Here is a 23,968-nt window from a genome sequence, read left to right as displayed (position 1 = left end):
ACAGGGATCCAGCAGGAGAAATAAGGCCAGTGGGTGAGAGCATAAGAAAAACCTGTCTAAAGGGTAGGAACCTTGCTCTCCATTCAGGCCAACATGCTCCTTGGGGGGAAATGTGAGTCCTATGATGCCAGATATTATGAGTTTACAAGAAAAGGCATAAATCCAGATTGTCATGTGTAATCTCTCAATTTTTAAATGTTCATTTGATTTAAAAAAAAAAAAAATCCCTGTGGACCAGATACGGCTTGTAGATCCTCAGCGCGTGACTTCCTCTCCTAGGGAAGAGAATGGCTTTCGTTGGAAAAATACTTTGAAAAACTGTTGAGAGTGAAGGTTTGCTCTTGAAGCTCTGAGAGGCAGCTGCTGTGGACGCAACAAGGAAGTGGACTAGGATTTGAATTTGTTCCTAAAACGACACGGGATGTTTTAAGCTACCGAGCGCCCAAGAGAATCTACCCGAAACTGGAGGACTGGGTTTGGGAAATGGGCAGGAACCAAGGGTGGGGAGTATGGGAGAGCCCTGTGGCAGCCAGCAGCCAGGCAGGGTCACCCACCCACCAGCATCAACTACTGTGAATGATAGCAAACATTTCTTCTCATCCTTGTGGGGACTTCCTGAAGGCCTGAGAAGCACTCTGCAGAGTTTTACTTGTGGGGGTGGGGTGGGTGGGTGAGGGGGAGATAGGAGGGGAAGCTCACCACCACCACCCCGCCCCCCACCCCCAACCTCTAAGGCTTCACACAGTGGGATAATGCCTGGAATGGAAATTGGAGAGCTCCTTAGGAAGAGAGAATTGGAAACAATAGCCAAACTATGGCAACTGTCCCAAGGCTGAGGGTCTGAGGACAATGGGGAGGGAAGCAGAAGAGCAGGCTGAAGCCATCTTGGGAACCAGGTTACTCTTAGTTCACCATGAGGTTTTTTTTGTAGCTATGATGTGATCCGCTTCTCTGTCTCCCATACCTGGAAACCTTAAAAAAAAAAAAGTCTCCAATACTCACTGAAGCTGCCTTGACTGGGGTGTTTGTGGAACTAGTAGAAGGGGCCAAGTTTTACATCTATTTTGGTATAGTGTTGACCAAAGAGAGTATAGGCTGAAGCCAGAGGTGGATCTGGAGAAATCAAATCACCCAGGAATTTGCAGTAATCTTGGAGAGGGCTTTGTAGTGGTTACTTGGGCTCATCCTGTGAAGGTATCAAGGGGTCAGGAGGCCCCTGGCTGACTCTAGGTGACAACGAAGAACGAACTACAATTTACTGAGTGCTCGCTTGTGCCAGCAACTATGCTACGTAAATACATTGTCTCTGTTTTCCCCGCAGTGATTGCGTGAGAGGGTCATACTCTCTCCTACGAGACTATCATCATAGTGCCCATTTTACAGATGAAGAAATTAAGGCCCAGAGAAGTGAAGGGACTTGCCCAAAGTCACAGAGATAGAAAAAGTGGACTGGACCTGCTCTCCAGCCGATTGCTCCCCGCAAAAGAAACTGTCATCGTGTCGGCACTTAACCATGCACATGGTGGCTGCTGAGTACGTGTTAAATCAATTCATCTAAGGAAGGCCAAAAGCAGTGCCCTCACGTGTCAGATCTCTGTGCCCTCGGGCAAGTCATACACCCTCTCTAAGCCTAGGTTCCATCTGTGGAATGGGAATTATAATACAGACCTCAGGACTATTGTGGGATTTACATGAGACCAAGTCATAGAATTTCTGTAACTTGCCATACAACCAGCAGCTGTTGTTGCTGCTAAAGATGATGATGGTGGTGGGGACAGAGGAAGGAGCAGGGAAGGAAACCAGGATCTGGAAGTACCAGCCCTGTATCAACTCAGACGCGAAATTCTCAGGAGGCCCTGCCAGTTGCTAAGACGACTGTGTCTTCATTCGTTCGTCATTGCTGGAACACCTACTATGTGCCAATGCTTGATCTCATTTCATTAAAAACCCTGTCTCAGTATGCTCCCAGCTCGGGTGGCCGTGCTGAGGACAAGGCCATCCTCACCCGCACACACGGGCCATGTGTGAGTCCCGGGAACTACTTCTGGTGTGGTTCCGGCGCTGGCAGTGGATGGCACTGAGCACGTCTACTGGCCTGGCCGCAGGGTGTGCGTAATCGGGGCTCCCAGGGGCCCCGAGTTGAGTCTTTCGTGCAGCAGATGTACCAACCCTCCCTCACCATCTGTGACGGCACCAAGCCTGCAGCACCTACCGCACCATCTACAGGACTGCCTACCGCCACAGCCCTGGGCTGGCCTCCACCGGGCTTCGCTCTGCCTGCTGCCCTGGCTGGAAGAGGACCAGCAGGCTCCCCAGGGCCTGTGGAGCAACAATATGTCAGCCACCATGCCAGAATGGACAGAGCGATGTACAGCCAGGCCGTTGTCACCACCCTGCAGGATGGCAGGGCGACACCTGCCAGACAAACGTGGACGAATGCAGTGCTGGAGGGGGCACCTGTCCCCCTCACTGTGTCAACACCGCGGGTGGGTACTCGTGCCAGTGCCGGGAAGGGCACAGCCCATCTGCAGATGGTGTGCTCTGCCTGCCCAAGTGAAGGCCTCCCATGGTAGCCCCGAACCCCACGACAGGAATGGACAGTGCGGAGGCTTCTGTCAAGACTGGATGTGCTGGAGCAGAAGCTGCAGCTGGTGCTGGCCCCACCGCACAGCTGGGCCTCGAGGGCCCTGGAATACAGGCTGCCTGACCCCGACAGCCTCCTGGCTCACTCCTTCCAGCAGCTGGAGAGCATCGACTCCCTGAGTGAGTAGATCTCCTTCCCAGAGGAGCAGCTGGGGTTCTGTTCCTGCAAGAAGGAGCTGTGACAGGCCTGGCCCAGGTCCCTGGCTCTGGCTACTGAGAGCCCGTGCCCACTGGGCTGCCTAGCACCCCTGCACCCCTGCCAGTGGGCCCATGGCTGAGGGAAGGTACGAGGGTCCTGCTCGCTGTGCAGCATGTTGGGGGGGCACCTCTGATCTGTGTTAGAATAAGATGAGGGTTCAGGGCAGGGAAAAAGCTCTGTTTTGTTATGAACAGATACTCAATTAATTTCATTTTACAAGTGAGAAAATGAGGTTAGAGAGATGATGTGACTTCCCCAAAGAGAACACAGCTGGAAAGTGGCAGAGGCAGGATTTGAACTTGGACCTGGGTGGCTCCCAAACCTTGTTCTTTCTGCTTTCTAGTCAGTCTTTCCTCCATTCACCAGAACATTTATCAAGCATCAACCAAGTGCTAGGCCTTCTGCAGGGGCAGGGGATACAAGACCCAGACAGTCTGAAAGAAGTTTCCAGGTCAAGTTGGGGAGGTAGACAACTCAGTGGACACTCACAATTCAGCATGACAAGCTTTCTGCCAGGGGGAGAGAAGAGGGGCTGTTGCCTTAGATTTGCCTTTCTCTTTGGCCCATGGACCCCTGAGGCACATCTCAAACTTGCCAAGCTGTCTCCAAGCCCCCTGCTCTATAGTGAGGAGGAGACACACCTTCATCCCTCCTCTCTGGGTGAAGGGGATTGTTGCAGTAGGAACAGACAATAATCAACAATCCTCTCCAAAAGAAATCCCTCCCAAGCAGCCTCTCCTCTGTCTCTGTGTCTCTGTCTGTGTCTGCCTAACACACACACACTCCGTGATGACAAGAGGTGGGTGATGGGTTCATGCGGGTAGAACCAGTTTCTCCAGCCTTAGGCATGCCCTGCCTGGGTGGTCCTCGGTGTTTGTTGCCTCTACTCTAAAGGCAAAGTGACAGGACACTTGCATTTAACATCCTGGAACACATGCATTAAAAAGAAATCAGGAAGGGACACCTAGTGGCTCTGTCGGTTAAGCATCCAACTCTTGATTTTAGCTCAGGTCTTGATCTCAGGGTCGTGAGTTCAAGCCCCACACTGGGCTCCATGCTGGGGAGCCTACTCAAAAAAAAATCAGGAAGGAAAGTCACCCAACCATCAATAGTGATTATCTCTGGGGTAAAGTTACGTGTAATCTCTATTTTCTTCTTTTTACTTATTTTATTTATTTATTTTATTATTTGTTTGTTTGTTTACAGGGCACCTGGGTGGCTCAGTTGGTTGAGTGTCCCACTCTTGATTTCAGCTCAGGTCATGATCTCAGGGTCCTGCTCAGCCCAGTCTGCTTATCCCTCTCACTCTGCTCCTCCCCCAGCTAGCACTCTCTCTAATAAATAAATAAATAAATAAATAAATAAATAAATAAATAAAATATTAAAAAAATTTTTTTTTACCATGGACTTACTATTTTTGTAATCAGTAAAAATATAAATGAAATTATCCTCTATTTTAACAATTATGTGTGGCCTCACAGGTATGGGAGGGGGTCTATTAGAAGCAATCTCACAAGGGGCTTTGCCCTGAGCACAGCTGGGACTGGACAGGACATCACCGAAGGGAGAGGGGAGGAAGTGAGAGGTCATCGAGGATTAAAAACAAGAGCCACTGTTCCAGAGCCTAGCTTCTTCCCAGCCCTTGATGTGCATATCTAATTTAACCCTCAAAGCCAGATTAGGAGATAAGCTAATATTTCACAGCTGAGGAAACCAAGGATCCATTTTATAGAACCCTCCCAGTGGCACAGAGCTTTTGTATTCCCAGCTCTTCACACACACACACACACACACACACACACACACACACACACACACACACACACAGAGAGAGACACCCACCCACACTAGTACAGTGCAGAGAAGCAGGTGAGGTGAAATCATTGCTCCGTTTTCCATGTGAGAAAATCAAGGCCAGAGAGGGGACTTGTTCAGTGCAGTCAGCTGAGAAGTGGGGGCACTCCTAGAATCCAGGTCTCCTTTCCCTTTTCTGGCAGTCCTCCTTCTTCTGCTACCTTCTACCAATTGCAGAGGCTTCCTTCTCGAAACAAATGACTCAAGGTAAATTGCTGACTGGACTTCCCCTTTCAGAAAACACAGGAAGTCTGTGTTGTTTGTAATTGTGGGAGAACAATTTCAGGTCTGTTACTAAGTGGGTGGGGCCACATAGAGGATCGGGTTCTGCAGGGGCAGGGCTCCCTGCTGCCTGGGCTGGCAAGAGATGCCCCCATTTTTCCTGAGGGTCATGTGAGTGTGTCCGCCAGAGTCTGCCCGAAGTTCCATCCCAAAAAGCTGACTTAACTATTATGGAATTTAGAAAAATGAGCCCAGGATGGGGGGAGGCTCAACAACAACAACAATAATAATAATAATAATGGTGATGATGATGATAGCTCACATTTATGGCACATTAACCTTTGTACCAGGCACTCTGCTAAGTGGCTGATACACGCAAATTCATTTGAGCCTCATAACAGCCCTAGAAAGAAGATTCTATAGCTTTGGAGCCAAAAAAAAAAAAAAAATTGGATTCAAATCACAACCATGCTGCTGCCCAGCCGTGTGACCTTGGGGAAGTTATTTATATTCATTCAACAAATATTTTTTTTTTTTAAGATTTTATTTATTTATTTGAGAGAGAGAGACTGAGAGAGAGAGCACATGAGAGGGGGGAGGGTCAGAGGGAGAAGCAGACTCCCTGCCAAGCAGGGAGCCTGACATGGGACTCGATCCAGGGACTCCAGGATCATGACCTGAGCCGAAGGCAGTCGCCCAACCAACTGAGCCACCCAGGCGCCCTCAACAAATATTTTTGAGCACCTACACTCACCACACACTATGTGCCACACACCGTTCTGTGAGGAGAACAAGGATCCCTGCTCTCCTAGTGCTGAGATTCTACAAGGGGAAGCAGACGAACTGAAAACACAGTAGGTTTTGTTAGAAGGTATAAAGGCTAAGCAGGGTAAGGATAAGGAGTGCTGAGGTGTGGAGGGGTGGAGAGGGGGTCCAAGGTTAAACAGTGGTGGCAGGGAAAGCCTCACCGAGAAGGTGATATTTATGTAAAGCCTTAAGGAGTTGAGGGAGTTAGCCACGTGGATAACTGGGGGAAGTCTTTTCCAAGCAGGAACAACAGCCAGGGCAAAAGCTCTCAGTGTGCCTGGTGGGTTCAGAGAGCAGCACGAAGGCCAGTATGGCTGGAACAGAAGGAGCCCGGGAGAGAGTCCTCATAACCCCAACAACGCTCCAGTCGTGCTTTCTCATACCACGCTTTGTGCGTCCTTCACCTCTCTTCTCATATTTGTGATTGTTTTATTTATTTGGGTGTTTGCCTATTTCTCGTTTGTTTCCTCACAGCGCTAGGCTCCTCATAAGCGGAGGTCATGTTAGTCTTGTTCAGTGCTCGTCACCGAGAACCTAGGAAGCGCATAATACTAGTTGAATTAATGAATTAAATCCAGTCCTCCATCCATCTAGTCATATTTATGATGGAAGCTCCCCATCACGTATAACACTATTCCTCAGGGCACCTCATTCGGAGTTCTAGTTCACAATATTAGGAACAGAGGTAGTAGATAAGAACGTAGGCTCTGGGGCCAGACTGCATGGCCGGTCCAGGTTTCACTACTTACTAGCTGTGTGATCTCAGGTAAGTTAGGAAAAAGAACCTCTCCGTGCCTCAGTTTCCAAACCTGGAAACTGGCATCATAATAGTATCTCTCTCCAAGACTTGTAAGCATTTGAAGTCATGCCAGGTGGATAGTGCTTTTACATGTGTTGGCTGCTGGTGTTTTCCCCTATGCAGGCCAGCCCTGGGAGCCAGGCCTATAACCCCTTTCCTCCCATGCCAGATCCCCAAAGGAACGAACCCGCAAAAGGCAAGGGGTGCCTGCAGAGCATCCGGGCTGCCTGTGTGCTAGCAGCTGGGGGGCTCTAGCATCTCTACTGGAGTAGCATTCTGGGGAGATGTTTCCTTGCTGTACAGCCTCCCAAACTGATTCTCTGGCCCTTTCCTGCTAGACACTCTAGAGTGGACTCTTGTTTACAGTTGAGCACGTTAACTGGTAAAGACATCAATACTGAGTACCTACTTCTATGCCCGGTACTTTACGTTTATTATTTCATTCACTCCTTATACAGACCTGAGAGGTAGTTATTAATAATCCTCTTTTGCACATGAGAGAACCAACTCAGAGAGGTGAAGTGACTTGACTAAGGACGCCCAGCCAATGAGTGGCAGAGCCAGCGTTCGAGCTCTCGTGCAGCTCCCCATTGCTCTCTCTCCACATTGCTCTGGCAGGATTTTCTCCTCCAGCACTTGCGGCTGTCTGGGAAGACAGCCCACAGCTCAGCTCTGCCTAGAAGGAAGAAATCATCGGAGTGTGTCCCTCAGCCAGAACGATAGACAGGCCCGGGCTGCCTGGGAGGAGCTCCGGCACCGGGAGGGGACCTGACTGCTCCTTGCCGGGCTCAGTACTTCAACGCGAGAAGCCCTCCTCCCCATTGCCCTGTAAGCCAGAGACATTTTCGCTCTGAAGTCTGAGCCCAACTGTCACCGGGTGGCCCGATTCCTGTGGAAATGTGGAGATGGGAAACATCTGGGGCTGCTGCAGTTGCCAAGCAACACCCAGCTCCTCACTCACTAGAAAGAGTCAAGGAGGCTGCCGATGCTGTCAGAGATTGGAACTGATGCCCGGAGACCTTGATTCTGGTTCTGACTTGCCATGTGATCTTGGGCAAGTCCCTGCCCCTTTCTGGGACTCAGTCCTACCCCCCCTCCTTGTTTAAAGAGCGGTCGGACCGTGTAAGCAACAAGATGAGTAGACACTAGATAGTTGGAATCAGAGTGATGGTAGGGCAGGGCCGGAGCCTCAGGGGCTGGTCATGGGTGAGAGCAGACTCGGTTCTCCTTCTGTCTGTCCTGCGTTAGCCTGCCCTGGCCCTGGTTACCAGCTGAGGGTAAGGGACATTGCCTTTCTCACCCCAAGCTAATTCAGTCCACCCAGGCTCCATCCCAGGCTCACTTTGGCAGCTCCGTCTGGGAACCATCTTTGGACCCACAAGTTCGGCAGACTTAGTGCAGCTACCTCCTACCTGGCATGGGGGGCTTTCCTGAGTTCCCACCAAAAGGAAGCTACCCAGCCCTGGCTGTTTCCCTGAACACCCATCAGAGGCCCTTCTGACGCTGTTTGCAGAGACCTCACTGATGGTAAACCCTGAGGGTGGTGTGTTGTACAGCCGTCAGCCGAGTCAACACGTTCCATTTCACAGCCACTACAAAAAATGACAGGGGTTGCCATTTGCTGGGCTCGGCCCTGCGACACGTGCTTTGTGTCCGTGATCTCCTTTAATCCTCATACAATCCAGAGGGATGGGAACGCAGGCCCGTGTTTTACAGATGAGGAAATGGAGCTTCAGAGAGGTGAAATGACTTGCCCAAGGTCCCAGTAAATGATGGAGTCAGGACTCACACTCAAAGCTGATGCCATGGTCTGGGGGTTCAAACCATGATAGGGCGCTATTCCTCCACAGTCCCAGAGGGACTGTGTCAGAGCTGGAAGGGCTCAACCTGCCCCCAGTCCCCACTTTACAGATGGGCAAATCAAGACCCGGAGAGAAGTGCCTGGCCCAGGGTCACCATAGCAAGCCAGCCTCAGAGCCGATTCTAGGACCACTGCCCCCAAAGCCTCACACCAGTCCAGAAAACGGAGAGGGCCCCAGGCATAAACAAGAAAGCCTGTCTTAAGAAATCTCCAGCATTTCCTAGGAAGTGGAACAGTGGCTAGGGTTCACAGACGACGACGTCCTAGTGATCTCAAAGTTAGGGCTGGGGTCCTAACCCTCCTCTAGGCAGCAAGGGGGCTGCGGCTGTTACCCTCTGGGGCCTACGGGGGAGGCGTCATCTCTAACCATTTGCTGAGGTGGTTTGTGTGCCCAGAATATTCTCCTTCTCAAATGCTTTGGCTGGTTAATGCCCACCTGTCCTTCAGGTGTCAGTTCAATGTAACTTCCTCTGGGAAGGCCTCTGCGAGCCCCCATGGTCCCCCAACCATAGAGTCTCACGAGTCCATCTCTTTTCCATAGCCCTGACCACAGCGTGCCCTTTGGACTCACAGCAGAGGCACATGTAATGAACACCAACTTCAGAACTCACCTTCCAACCATGACCTGCAGCTGCACCCCTGGAATTTGGTATCATCCTTACAAAAGCAAGCTAATCTTTTAACACTCACTAAGATGATGATTGCTTAATATAAAAACAGATGGGAATCACCCCTGCAGCAGCCAGGAGCACCCCTGAGTGCTCTGCTCAATCTCAATTCATCCCTAAAGATGGGGTCTATCTCTTAAGGTCAGAGCAGCGTTAATGTCCCAGGATCTCAAGACAGCTTTTCCTTTGGTTACCTCCTTCAGCCCAGGTCTCAGACTCAAGCATGCCACAGATTTATTATGCATTACGGGTAATTTAAGGACTTTTGAGTGTAATTTTGAATGATATGCCCTTTCCACCTGAGGGCTGATTTTAGAGGTGAACCTCCTCCAGAGACAATCCTCACCATGTGAGAGAGTATTGAATTTCTATCCCCCCTCCCACCCCTAGACCAGAAGCCCCATGAGGATCTGTATGGCTTATCTCTCTGTACCCATATCCAGCACCATGCTGGGCACAGAGCACGCACCCAGTAAGTGTTTATGGAGGGAATGAATCACGTTTGTTTACTTGTGGAAGTAAGACCAGCATGATCTGTGTGGGTCTAGGTGGCTATAGGTGCTCTCACTCCTCAAGGCTGGAAGCCACTTAAACATCTGTTTGCACTTGCTCTCATGCATACACAAGGCCAGAAGCAGTGTGAGTGTGAATGTGTGTATATTTATTTGCTCACACAGATATGTGAAAACCAGACACGGTTTTCTATTTGGGGCAGTTACATTTGTATCAATTTCATATTGCTTCTGTAACAAATTGCCATAAATCTAGTGGCTTAAAACAATGACAATTTTATGGTCTCACAGTTGGAGGCCAGAAGTCCAAAATGGGTGTTACAGGGGTGAAAATCAAGGTGTTGGCAGGGCTTGCATTTCTTCTGGAGACTCTAGGGAAGAATCTGTTTCCTTGCCTTTTTAACTTCTAGAGCTGCATTCCTTGGCTTGCGGCCCTTCCTCCATTGGCAAAGCCAGAAACACAGCATCTTGAGATCTCTCTCTGTTTCCGCCTTCGCACATTGCCTCCTCTCTTATAAGCACCCTGTGATTACATCAGCCCCACCCTGATAATCCAGGATGGTCTTCCCCCTTTTTAAGCTCCTTAATTTAATCACATCTGCAAAATCACTTTGCTGTATAAGGTTATGTTCACAGCTTCTGGGGATTAGGACCTGATACCACCCAAAGGTGGAAGAACTACTGTCCCAGCAGAGAGCCCACAGCATGAGAACCTGGGGCTGGAAGAACTGAGAAATTCTGGGTATAACCCAAAGCCCCTCCAACGTGGCATCATCCCCACCTCCCCCCAGGTATTGCCATTGCTCTGCCCCTGGCATTCTGGTGACTCTTGCCCCAGCCTCTTCCGGGCATCAAATTTTTTGTTCTTATTTTAGATCTTGAAGAAACAATTTACAAGTTTGTTACCAAACAAGAGAATCTTGATTTCTGTTTATCAGTTAATCGAACAGAAGAACTGATTGTTTTGATTGAGCATGAACTTTGGAGTCTAGAAGACCTGGATTCAAACCCGGGTTCTGCCACTTACTAGCCGTAAACAATAATTTTACCTCTGGGAGGGGCCTCAGATGATATGTATTGTTTCGATCAGTAAAATGGAGATAATAACAGAACCTCCATCGTAAGGTAGTTGTGACAAATAAATAATATAATGTAGATTGTGGTTTTCAAAGTGTGGTTCCCAGACCAGCTCCATTAACCAGCTGTCAGTTAGACCCATCCCTGATATATTGAATCAGAGACTCTTAGGATGGGGCCCAGCAATCAATGTGGCAACAATCCTTCCAGAACATTCTAGTGTAGCTCAAGCTTGAAAGGTATATATATATATATATATATGCCTTACTTCTATATATGCCTATATAGAATTATATTATATATTGTATAACATACCATATGTTACCTATACACTTAACATAATTAATATAATACATATACTTAATATATATTATATAATATATAATTAATATAATATATATTATACTATATATAATGTGCTAGGCATAAGGAGCCTGGCACACAATAGCACTCAACAAATGGTTCTCATTATTCTTATCACCAGTGTCTCCTATTGATAGTTCTAGCACATTCTCTGAGATGTTGAATTGGGTATGTATCTCTCCCCCTTCATATCCTACCAACACTGTACATGTTAGGGAGGTCTCCTACTGCAACCTATCACCCATACAGCTGCCCTTTAATGAAGTGGTCTTCCTGCTTCTCCTTGCTCACTGTTTCTCTTCTTAAGCCCCCTGGCCAAGCCCTGCCCATACCTGCATGCCAACTTCCCATGCATTGTAAGGACCTCCCCTACGTGTCTCTTCTCCAAGGCACCTCAGCTGTGCTTAGGGCTCTCCAGCACGTCTGAGCCTCAGATGAGGGCTGACCAGCCCTGAGGCGCAGGGAAGTTTCCTTCACTAATCTGGGACCTATGTTTCTCCTTGTCTGGTTGGCTTTGGCAGCTACTTCTGCTGCTGACTCACTCTGCTCGGAGTTTGACCAAAACCCCCAGGCCTTTTTCTCAGGAACTGCCTGAGCTCTGATGGCTTGGGTCACCCCAGTCATTGACATGTGCAATTCATTTCTTAAAAATAACCTTTGTTTTTGAATTACAAGAGTAATACATCCTTGGTGCAGTCATTTAGGAAACAGAAAGGGGAAAAAAAATCACTGATAATGGTCACTTTTAAATGGACTGATTTGCAAAAGTGATCCTATATTTTTGTAATCAAGAAAAAAAAAACCCCACACTTAAGCAACTTTCATTTCTGGGGGAAGAAAGGGAATTGGAGAAAACAAAACTAATGTACATGGGGTGGGTGGCCCCTGGGTGGCTCAGCCAGTCAAGGGTCCAACTCTTGATTTCTGCTCGGTTGGTGATCAGGGTGGTGAGATTGAGCCCTGCATGGGGCTCCTCACTCAGTGGAGTCTCCTGGAAATTCTCTCTCTCTCTCCCTCTGCTCCGCCCCCCACTCGCACATGCACCCTCTCTAAAATTAAATAAATAAATAAATAAATAAATAAATAAATAAATAAATAAATAAATAAAATCAATCTTTAAAAAACTAATGTACATGGGGATAATTGTGAATTCTAGCATATATAGATATCTCTGGTCTCATATACAATTCAAACATATGTCAGTGTATAACACTGTAAACTCATCTCCCAGAGACTACCATTGCTAATATTTGGGGTATAGCGTCCAGGACTTTACAGCTAACATCTTGTATATTTAAACTTAAATTTAGGTCTAGGGGATGCAAACTGGTGCAGCCACTCTGGAAAACAGTATGGAGATTCCTCAAAAAGTTGAAAATAGAGCTACCATACGACCCAGCAATTGCACTACTATGTATTTATCCAAAGGATACAAACATAGTGATTCCAAGGGACACATGCACCCCAATGTTTATAGCAGCAATGTCCACAATAGCCAAACTACGGAAAGAGCCCAGATGTCCATTGACAGATGAATGGATAAAGAAGATGTGGTATATATACACAATGGAATATTACTCAGCCATCAAAAAGAACGAAATCTTGTCATTTGCAAGCACATAGACAGAACTAGAGGGTATTATGCTAAGTGAAATGTGTCAGTCAGAACAAGACTAATACCATATCATTTCACTCATATGTGGAGTTTCTAAGAAACAAAACAGATGAATATAGGGAAAGGGAAAGAAAAATAAAATAAGATGAAAACAGAGAGGGAGGCAAACCATAAGAGAATCTTAATCATAGGAAACAAACTGAGGGTTGCTGAAGGGGAGGACAGTGGGGCCTGGGGTAACTGGGTGATGGGCATTAAGGAGGGCACTTCATGGAATGAGCACTGGGTGTTATATGCAACTGATGAATCACTAAATTCTACCCCTGTAACTAATAATAGAGTATATGTTAACTAAATTGAATTTAAATAAAAAATTTTAAAAAAAGAAAAAAAAACATTTAAATTCAGGTCTAAACTTAGCCCTGAATTTGGAGATAGACCTGGTTCAAATTCTGGCTCCCATATTTATTGGTTGTATTACTTTGGACAATTTATTAAATCTCTTGGAGGCTCAGTTTCCTCATCTATAAAATGGAGGTGATATCTATTTCCCAGGATTGCAGCCAACATGAAAATAATGGAAATAAAACACACAGTAAGAGTCTGCAAAGAGCTTATATTGGGGTTGTTACTATTATTAACCGTTCACCTGGCCACCTGCTGTTCCCATCCAGATCCAGGTCAGATGCCGCTCTTCTTTCTAGTCTTCCCTGGCGGCTCCCACACCTCCCGCTCCCTTTATGTTGCTGCTGTCCCGTGTCCATCTTTCTGTTATAGCATCAGACACACACTGCTGTGCCCCCTTACAATCTGAAGCTCCTCGGGGGAGAGACTATGTCTTCCTTGTTCATTTCTGTGTCCCCGGGGCAGGGTCCTGCAGAAGGCGTGACCCAGAGTGGCTGTCAGAATGCATCAAATGAGAGAATTGGAAGAGGCTGGATAAGAATTTGTTAGGGAATGGATGAATAAACATCGGGAAGACTGAATGCGTGAATGGAGGAATGTATGAATGAGTCGGGAGCGGCAGGCGTCACCCCCCAGCCTAACCCTCTTTTCTCGGGATGGGGGGTGGAGCGAACCCTCTTCTCCCAGGTAGGTCTCTTCAGCTGGGGGGCAGGGCTCCTGCCCGGCCCAAGCCGGGGCGGAAGCCCCTCCCCTCATAGCTGAAGTGTTGCTGGGGGCGGGGCCTTTCGAGGTCGGGGGCGGGGGATGGATGTCAGAGGCGGGGCCGGGGCGGGGGCGGGGGCGGGGCGGGGGCGGGGCCGGGCGGGGCCGGGCGGGGCCGGGCGGGGCCGGGCGGGGCTGGAAGGATCAGGGAGGCCAGCCGGGGCTGGGGGACGCGGGGCCGGAATCTGTGCACCTACACAGCCAAACCCCCCCAGTCTGCGGCCCCACCGGGGGCTTGCTCTCTGGAGGGGCCCCTGCCTAGATGGCCGAGAAACTGCGACCTCAGGGGTGGGAGGCTGCAGCCGGGCTAAGTCCGACCCCAGCCAGCTAGTTCACTTGCTGTGTGACCTTCGTTGACACGGGTCTCCGTCCCCGCTCCAATTTCCCCCATCCCGGAGAACACTTCCCGCTTCCAACTCTTTCCCAGGCAACCTCCAAAAAAAAAAAAAAAAAAAAAAAACCCGAAAGCAAAAGCAAAAGCAAAACCTGATACCTGACACCACTGAATAGACCTTTAGGAGGAGCAGAGAGCTGAGTCAGACGGAAAAGTCGCCTCACCCAGCTCCTTCCCAGCCTTCGGTTTCCTTATCTATACAACGGCGGGTCGACAGCAACTGCTCCCACGCCCACAGGAGGGCCGCGAGCCTCGAGGGGGCTGTGGTACGTGCACTGCTTTGCAAGCGTTGGGAGCGAGTTACTCTCACTCTCAGAGGCCCGGCCCTTCCTGAGGCCAGCCCCGCACACCGCCGCTCAGCGAGTGGCAGGGGCGGGGGCAGAGGCCGCCGCCTGGCACTTTCCTGAGCCCGTTCTACTGCAGCTCGAGAAGCTAGGCTGGGTCCTCTGTGTTGAGGGCCTCCTGGCCTCAGGCTTGCGGGGAAGGGAGTTTTTCGAGAAGGAAATGGTTGTGGTAAGACAGAACGATGGAGCAACTTCGCGCGAATGCGGGTGAAAAGCTCCCTTGCTCCGGGCATGTTCCGGGCGTGAACGTGGGGCAGCCACCGCGGTCAGAAAGTACCTGGTGTTCACCCAGCACTTCATAGGGCAGCAGCAAGCCTTAGCTTGAGGGGCCTCAGGCCAGCCACTTGGGCCTCAGAACCTTCCTCTGCTCAGAACAGTTTCCCAGGGTTACCCAGAGGCTAGTCCACCACCCAAGCCTCTCTTCTGCTCCTCCAAAGGAGGGCCCTGGGAAATAGCCTTGGGAGTTAGCTCCCGACTTGCTGGGTGATGTGGGAGGTCTTTCCCCTCTCTGGGTCCAGTACTCGGTGAGAGTGAGCTGTATCTGGCTCCAGTGGCATGATCTTGAACCCAAGATCCAGTGGCCAAGACAAGTAATTTTGTAAACTCTGGGGTTGGGGAAAGTAGAAAGGCCCAGTCCTGTGGACAGATAAAAGGACCCCCAGGATAGTTGGAGGGCTTGATCACTATTCACTGAACAGCTTGGAGAAGACCCAACCTTCCTGTGTTTCCCCTTCCTCATTGGCAAAATGGGGACATTCCCTTTCAGGCCTCTTGTTCCTTTTTTGTAAAACAGGAGGGGGATGGGCTCCAAGGGTCTCGGGTCCTGTGATTCTGCTTCCTAGCTGTGACCCTGGGCAAGGCACTTCACCCCTCCATCTTAGAAACGTTTTAGTCTCTCCATCTGCCCAATGGGCATTTACCCCTCCCCACTTCTCAGGGTTACTGAGTTCACATGGGGTGAACAGGAAGAAAGTGGATACTGATCTAGACAGAGCCCAGCTTCATCTCCCCCCATTTCCTGAGGAATCTGGGGTGTGCTGGCTGGAAGTGACCTTTGGAATCCATCCCCCTGAAGTTCTTCTGAAAGAGCTTCGGTGGCTCTCTATTGCCCAAACGGGATCAAGGACCAACCTCAGCATCCATTCAAAACCCTCTCCCACTCATACCGGATTCTTCTCACCCTCCAGGATACACCAATAACATCCTCAAACAAACCTTCTTTCCCCAGCCCTTAATTCGTGATTTTAGGGTCCCAGCTGTACTTGTCATCAAGATCTGCTCTTCCTCCAACTGTTCTCGAAATTAGAGAAGGCTATCCTCACATACCCAGGAACTGAAGCCTGGAACCTGGGGGCGGGGGGGGGGGAGGCGCAGTGTTATCCTCAACTCCTTTTCCTCACCACCCACATTTATCCTAGCCCACATCATGAAGATTCTGTTCTCTGGGAGTCCATCCCCTGTGTCTCTCATAGGTACCCCAGGACCTTGTGGGACATGCGGGGACATTACTGAATAGCCACATACTTTCGCTATGCTGGGCCCTGTGCTGACGCTGGGGGCATAGAGGTGGGTCAGTCTTTATCCTTAGGGGCCCCAGGCCAGTGGGGAGAGGGTCACGTAACCACTCTCCTGGACTTGCTTATTCAATCGCTTTACATTTTAAGCCCCTACACAGGAGAACATAGTAAGACCTACAAACATGGGTGGGAGAGAACTGGCCTTCTCCCTCTCTGGGCCTCTGTTTTGCCATCTGCATAATGGTATGGAATGGATTCAAAGAAAGGATGGTGGGGGCTTTTCCAGTCCAACAATCTTGGAAGCAGCGATTCTCCAAGCCAGGGAGCAGGAGGAGGGAGGGAGACGGGAGACCTAGACACAGCTGCTCAGCTGCCCCCTGACTAAGAAGGAGGGGGTCCCACTCCTGCCAGGCAGTTCCTTGGAAGTCCCACCCCCTTGCCCTCACCTCTCCTGCCAAGGCAGTGTAAAGCCTTTGTAAAGCCTTGCCTGAAACAGAGAAGCTGCTGGTTAGCTCCTTCCCAAGCCCAGCTGGGCTCTCTGACTGGCCCACTGCCTAACCTGGCTGGTGACTGGCTGCTCTCTCCAGCTGGCATGGGGCTGGAGTCCAGGCTGGGAAAGGAGAGCCCCGGATCTCTGCCCCGGGGCTGCTGCAGTGAAGAGTTTGTGAGTCAGACAGACCTGGGTTCGAACCCAGCCCGGCCACTTTTTAGCTGTGGGGCTGTAACAGTTCATTTTATGTGTCAGCCTGACAGGCTCACAGGGGACTCAGACTTGGACCGGCACTAAGTGAATACAGAGGCTTTGGGCGGTTTGCTGACTCACTCTGAGCCTCTATTTTGAAATTTGTAAGAAATGGAAATCATAATTCCTTGCACAAGTACCACTCCCTTCTTTAGAATTCCCATTATTTATGGAAAAGAGCTCCGAGTCTTCTTTGCAAGCATTTCACTGCTCTTCTCCACCCTGCCCCAGGCTGCCTTGCGAAGACTCATTTCCCCATCCCTGACTGGATGCGCTAGCTAGACACCGTTCCCTTTCCAGCCCCTCGGCCTTTGCACCAGCTATTCCCTTCCCGTGAAATGCATGCCTAGTCTTGCCTTTTGTCTAGCTGGTAAACTCTCACGCACCCCTCAGGGGCCATTTCGGAGATGTCCTCTTAGAGCCTTCCCTGACTCCCTTAGGAGTTGTCTTGCAGTGCCTGGCACAGCCCTTGGCTGTCACATTATTTATGCCATGCTGGGGGTGTGGGGCTGTGTGTCCTCCTCCCCAGACTCTGAGCTCCTCGTCTATGTACACAAGAGGGTGATGGTTTCCCTTTCTTTGCGTTGCTTCAGTGTTTTTCAGTTTACGAAGTACTTTTTCAGATCCACAATTTCACTTAAAGTCACAGCAACAGGGGGAGGGAGGCAGAGCCAGGATTAAAAGCCCCCAGTTCATCCCCAAACAGGGCTTTTTTAGAAAGGAGAACTTGGGAGGGTGGGGCGGGGAGCAGGGTTTGGCTCCTGAGGCCTACAGCTCAGCAGGGGCTGGAAAGGCAAGGCCAGGTTGGGTTGGGAAGGGTGGGCCCAAGGCTAGCAGAGGGTGTGAGGGCAGATGGAGGTCACAGGAGAGGGGCAGGTCTGATTCCAGATGTGTCCCTCTCTGTGGGGTCCTGGGCAGCTCTCCTCTTTTATAAAATGTTGCTTGGAAGGCCAATGTGGAGGGCACAAGATAATCATGGGGTGAGGGCCCTGGGAATGAAAGGCCCTGAGGAACTTCACAGACGCAGCAAACACGTGCACCCAGATGGACTCAGACACTCTAGCTGTTCCTGTCTTTCTCACGACTCATCTGTTATTGTGAGAACCCCCATCCCCAGGGCCAGAGTATCCGAAGACCCTTCATTAGAACTCGAAAATCCTCTCCTGGAGGGCCCAGAGACCCTCCCAGTGGGCCCAAAGAGACCCATCCCAGTTCAGGGCTTGAGGGCCCAATGCTAAAAGGCTTAGAGCTTCCTACAGTAGATAGGTCTTTCTGATGGTGGTGCCCACACCCCCTGGGGAGGACTATGTGAACTTTGTGTGGTGTTCATGACTCTATTTCATTCAAAAGCAGTGCCGTTTGCATGCTCAAGGGCAGAAAGAACCACAGTCGGGTGTCTGCTCTGAGCTCTGGGCTGCCAGCAAGGCTGGGGAATCTGCTTGGGGTTGCTAGACTCCCTCAGGCTTAGCACGGGGCTGTCCCCAAGTCAAAAATATCTCTTGGGTCATTCTCACGTCCCTCCAAGAAGTTCTTTTCCAGGAAAGTCCCTTGGGTGTCTATCATCCCAGGGATGGCCTGACCCAAGGCAAAGCCGGGAAAGACAGCGGTGATTTTCCTCCACGATTTTACTGTGTAGCTCAGAGCCCAGAGATGTGGGTTCTTGTCCCGGTTCTGACTTGCTGTGTGGACGGAAGTGAGTCATTTGGACTTCCTAGGTTTCAGTTGGCCTCTGAGTGGGGATTGCGGGCCCCACCCCACAGAGGATCCAGTAAGATCAAAGATATGGACATTCTTTGCTGTTGACATTTGAATGATGGGGGAAGATTATTGATGGGAGGTGGTGGGCTGGTAGTCAGATCCCTCTTCTGGCCGGATGACCATGGACACGCTTCACCCACACTGCTTCATAGAGGAAGCCGGCTGCTCCGCGTCTCAGGTTAGAACAGCCACATCACTTGCTTAGGAATAATGCCTTTCTTGTCTGCCCAGAGAGGCCGGCTTCCTGTTATAAAGCTCTCCAGCTACCTATATTTTTCTAAACAACCCAATTAATCGTAAATAATTCATCATTGGCATCCCGACATGTTTAGCACCTGTCTTCTCAGCCAGACTGTGGGCTCCAGGCAGGAACCCTGTCTGACCTGTCTGACCTGTCCTCCAGAGGTCAATATGGGGTCTGACCCATAGGTGCTCAGGAACCGTTTCTGCAGGATCTTGGAGTTCAGCTGCTCACTGGGCTGTGGGAGGAGCCCAGAAGATAGAGGATGAGGCCCACAAGCCTGAGGCGTCTGGGTGAATGGACTGCTCTAGGAAGGTCTTCTCTGAGACCAGAGGGGAGGGAGCGGCCCAGGAGGCAGGATGGCTTTGGCATCAGGGGAAGGGAGGAGGTGGTGAGGGCAAGCTGAGATTCCAGAGGCTTTACCTACCTCTCCACCTTACCACTGCCCCCCTCCCCCGCCCTGCCCACCCCACGCCGGATGCCTGTGAGGCCTGTGGGTGGGCCCTGCTCTTTCTAGCCTGGGGTAGCCTGGGAACCTTCAGATGTGGCTCGGCAACTGGTGCTCACTTCAGCCCCCTGCTACCTCTGGCCTGCCCCTTCATGTCATCTCCTCGTACTGACACCCGCTCCCCTCCCTGCATCTGCCACGCGGAGCATGCTTCTTCCTCCACAGACCTGGTCCTTTTTCCCCTGAGACCTTTGTACACACTGTCCCCTCAACAGCGGTGCACACCTCTTCTCTGCCTGGAAGGTGCAAGACACACTCAGCTCCACGGTCTGCTGTTGGGAAGCCTTGCAGGCCACCGCAGGGAGAGTGAGTGGCTCCGGCCTTGGGCCCCGTAGCCTCGTGGGTCTCCTTCTCCCTACACAGTTCAGGACCTACCACACGGGGCTGTGATTGGTTTCCTATCTGTCCCCAACCCCACAACCGCCTGGGAACCACTTGAAGGCAGGGATCAGCTCAGCTCCCCACGGCGGTCCTGCGCACACACCACAGGTTCTGGCACCGAGGAGAGATCCTAAGTCACCGAGGGCCTGGGTTTCTTGGCAGGAGAGACTACTTTGCAGTAGCCACAGTATCTGAGGCAGTATGTGGCCAGAAGATCAAGGACAAGGGCAAGTTTATTTATTCACCGTCTAGGTAACGGAGGCTCATAAAGGGGTAGGGATTTGCCCAACATCCCATAGCACATCAACAATCAAGTGAGGCCCCAAGCCCAGGGGTCCTGATGCTTGGTCCCCAGCTCTGCGTTGTAGCAGCCATGCACAATGTCCCTGCAGCAAGCCAGGGCGCCTGGAAGCCCCAGGGGCCCCGGCCCGGCAGCTGTTCATTCCACACTGGCTCAGCCCTTCTGGCCGGGCTCTAAGCCAACTGCAGCACGAGGCCCCGTCTGGCTGCCCCGGCCAAAGGTCGCTGTCAGCAGTTTGGGGAGGTGACCAGGCCACTTCCCTCTGGGTGGCTCAGACACACACAGCGAGGCCCAGAACAGTGTCTCCACTGGGCTATGGGCTCTTCCAGGCGGACAGTGTCCTCCTTGCCAACCTGATTAAAACTGAGCTAACAATCTGAAGAGCACACAGCAGAGTCGTGTAATATGCACTCAACAAACATTCACTAGCACAGCATCATTATCACTACTGTGATAACGAGGAGCACCCAGGTGGCCTTGCAGGTGTGCATCCAGGCTCCCCCGCCTACAGAGTTAAGCAAGGTAGTTAGCTTCGTTGTGCCTCATTGTTTTAATCTTTAAAATAGGACTGTGGGAGGGGCGCCTGGGTGGCTCAGATGGTTAAGCGTCTGCCTTCGGCTCAGGTCATGGTCCCAGGGTCCTGGGATTGAGTCCCGCATCGGGCTCCCTGCTCCTTGGGAGCCTGCTTCTCCCTCTGCTTCTCTCTCTCTCTGTCTCTCATGAATAAATAAATAAAATCTTAAAAAATAAAATAAAATAGGACTGTGGGAGAATTAAATCAGTTACTGTGTAAAAGGTAATTAGAGCAGGGCCTGTAAGGAGTGATCACTGGAAAAGTGTTACCTGTTGTTATTAAGTGGCTCAAATCCCTGGACTAATAGAGCAGCTTCCTCCCTGGACTCTCTATCCCCTCTCTCCTCAGCATTAAAACACAGACTGACCAAGTCAGCCCTTCTCTGTTTGCGAAGCTCCAATAACGGGCTCGAAGACCTGTGTCCAAACTCCTCCTCATGAGGGTCGAGTCTGCTCCTCCTTTGCCCCCGACTGCTTCCCTGGCCTCATCTCCCAGCCCCATCCCATGCCTCCCAGGCTCCAGTCATAACAGACCCTTGCTGTCTCCGGAGCATGCTGCGCTTTTTCATGCCTCGGTGCCTTGTACAAGCTAGAGCCTTTCCTTCTTCTGCCCCCCAGGAAGCCCCTGCTTGACTCTCAAGGCCCAGTTGGATTGGTGACTCTGCAGGCCTTCCCCACGGCGCCCAGGTGAAGTCGTCGCTCTGTCCTGTGTTCCCACCATATCGCTCGACACTGCAATTACCTGCTAGCATGTGAGTTTCTCCCTGGACTGCCCTGTGCTTCTTGTATTCTTTTTGTCTGGCTCAGCACCAGCAGGCCGGAGCGGAAGTGGACGACTTCCAAAGCACCCATCCAGATGCAGCTCTGGGTCAGTTCCTGGGCTGGGCACTAGGGGAGCAGAGGCTGAGGCTTGCTCTTTGTCCCTGAAGGAGCCCCAGTCATCTGGGGAGGTAGGCCAGGAGATGAACTGGAGGTTGCCAGTGGGTGTGGAGAGGCAGGAGACCCAGGGAGGATACATGGTGGAGTTGATTTCGGGCACCTCTTAGTGGTTCTGTTTTGCTGGAGCATAAAATAGAAAGGGGAGATGGAGCTCAACAGGCCTCTGTGTGGTCAGCTACTGAGTTTAGACTTTGCCCTGCTGCTGACATCCCTCCCCTGCCCCCTATTCTAGGAACTCTTGGCCTGGGGAGGGATTTCTAGGGCATTTCTTTGTTTTCCACAGGAGCCTTGAATGCTCAGGTAGGAGCCTAGAAGGGATAAGGCAGCCCAATTTGTAAAACATGTTTATCTGACACAAACACTTTCTCCCCAGTGACTGCCTGGCAAACTCGCACTCATCCTTCACGCTGTGGCTCAGAGGTCCCCTTCTTGGAGGCCTTCCCCAACGCCCCCTGGGCTGGGTTCCTCATTCCCTTCTTACTACTTTTTCTTTGTCTCTGATTTTAGACCTGTCTCCCCTGTTAGATTGGGAGGTCCCTGAGGGCAGGCACTGTCTCGTTCATTTTTGTTTCTGGGTCCAAAGGGCTCAGCACAAACAAGAGTCAACTTTTTAGTAAGTTTAAGGTGCACAGCAAGATGGCTTGATTCAATTCATTTTTTGAATCGATAAATGTGGTAGGTATTGCTGTGTCTACTTTCCAGATGAGAAAACTGAGGCTCATCACGGGAGTGACACATAGAAGGCTGCATAGTAAGGGGCAGAAGCAGGACTGAGCCAGGTTTTGGGAGTCCATCCGGTGGGGAAAGAAGGCATGGCTTCGGATGGCTAAGGCTGGAGCTCGGCACACTTTCAAAGGAATCATTCCTCGGTTCTGATCCCTGTTGCCCTGCCAATGGCAGGGCTAAGAGAACAGACATACATTGGGAACATACTGCATGAAGACCTAGCTTGGGACACTTTCACATATAGAATTCTCTTTTATTCTGATAAAGGCATCACCACCTCAATGTACAAGAGAGGAAGCTGAAGGGCACAGGAGGGAAGTGGTTTGTCCACCGTCTCCCAGTGAGGGAGAAGCAGAGCCGGGATCTGAATTCCAGGCTCGGTGTCTCCGCCCCTGGGGGTCAGGGGCTCATATGAACAGGAGCCCAGTGAGGACTCTGGAAAGGGGAAGACCGTATAGTTTTGGGTGGGACTGGGGGCCCACTCCTAGGCTTGTGCCCTCTGGCTCTGGAGGCACCTCCACCTTGCAGTCTGGGCCTCCGCCCAGGGCTGTCACTCCCGCTGCTCTCCTGGTCTCCCCGGAGCCTGTGAGGGACTGTGTTGTTGCCACTGCGGCCTGCGGCTCTGGCCCAGCTCCAGCCTGCAGCTTCCCCACACCTGAGCCAGCCTGAGGCAGAAGCAGGTGGCCCGGGACCAGAGGAGCGGGGGATGGGGTGGGGGTGCGATGGGGTGCGGGGAGTCTGACCTACAAGGGAGTTATAGCAGCCCTAGCCAGCACCCCGAGGGATGGGGACTCTGGCCCACTCCCATCACAAGGTCACAGTGACTTCCTTTTTGTCTCTCAGCTGCTCTGAAGAGAAGGTGTGTGGACTGGGGTGTAGAAGAGGATAGGACCCCAAAGGCCCCGCTGGGTGGGGCTGGCATTTCCATGTCTCACAGGCTACAACTCTGATAACAAAACCCCTCAATTCCTGCAGGGCCAGCAAGTGCCAGGGTCTGTGCGGAGAGCTCTGTCGGGACTCATTTATTTCCCACAACAGCCCTGGGAGGTGGGCACACTACAACCCCCCCACACAGATGAGGGAAATGAAGCTCCGAGAGGTTGACGGACTTGCCCAGGGCACACAGCTAGGGCGCAGAGAGGCTGGGATTGGAGCTCAATCTGGCTCCAGAGCGAATAATGTACTTTTTTTTTTTTTTAAAGATTTTATTCATTTATTTGAAAGAGAGATAGCGAGAGAGAGCATAAGCGGGGAGAAGAAGGAGAAGCGACTCCCTGCTGAGCAGGAAGCCTCATGTGGGGCTCGATCCCAGGACCCTGAGATCCTGACTGGAGCCGAAGGCAGCTGCTTAACCGACTGAGCCACCCAGGTGCCCCGCGAATAATGTTCTAGCCATGTCATTTTTGCAGTCCAGACTCCCGGGTTCTAGGCTCAATTGCATTCTTGGGCAAGTCTCAACTTCTCTGGGCCTCAGTTTCTCCTCCTATGAAGTGAGAGGATTGGGGCGCCTGGGTCTCATCTCAGTAAGGAGTCACTGAGATGATGCATACAGAGGGTTTAGTGTGACGTGTGACACATGGGAAAGGCTCAACACATCACCTTGGGATGCCCTTCCCTCCTCCCGCCCACCCCCTACTCCCCACCCCCTCCACGAAGCTGCCCTGCTGACTGCTGCAAGCCCTCACTTGCTGCCTCCTCCTCCGAACTCCTGCGACTCTTGTCTGTGCTGCACAAATCGGCATATTCAGTTGAGTTGG

The 23,968-nt window shown here is 51.1% G+C and overlaps 1 pseudogene; it reads left to right on the top strand.

Annotated features, from left to right (window-relative positions):
- Positions 1–869: 869 nt before the first annotated feature.
- LOC123858413 (epidermal growth factor-like protein 7) lies at positions 870–22,474 on the top strand (annotated as a pseudogene).
- The last annotated feature ends 1,494 nt before the right edge of the window (positions 22,475–23,968 follow it).

The sequence above is a fragment of the Mirounga angustirostris genome, unplaced genomic scaffold (genome assembly GCF_029215605.1).
Source record: "Mirounga angustirostris isolate CCGP_5_RB_7025 unplaced genomic scaffold, mMirAng1.0.hap1 SCAF_4, whole genome shotgun sequence".
Taxonomy (NCBI): Eukaryota; Metazoa; Chordata; class Mammalia; order Carnivora; family Phocidae; genus Mirounga; species Mirounga angustirostris.
Note: the sequence above shows the minus strand (reverse complement) of the source record. Positions and strands in the feature narration are given on the sequence as shown.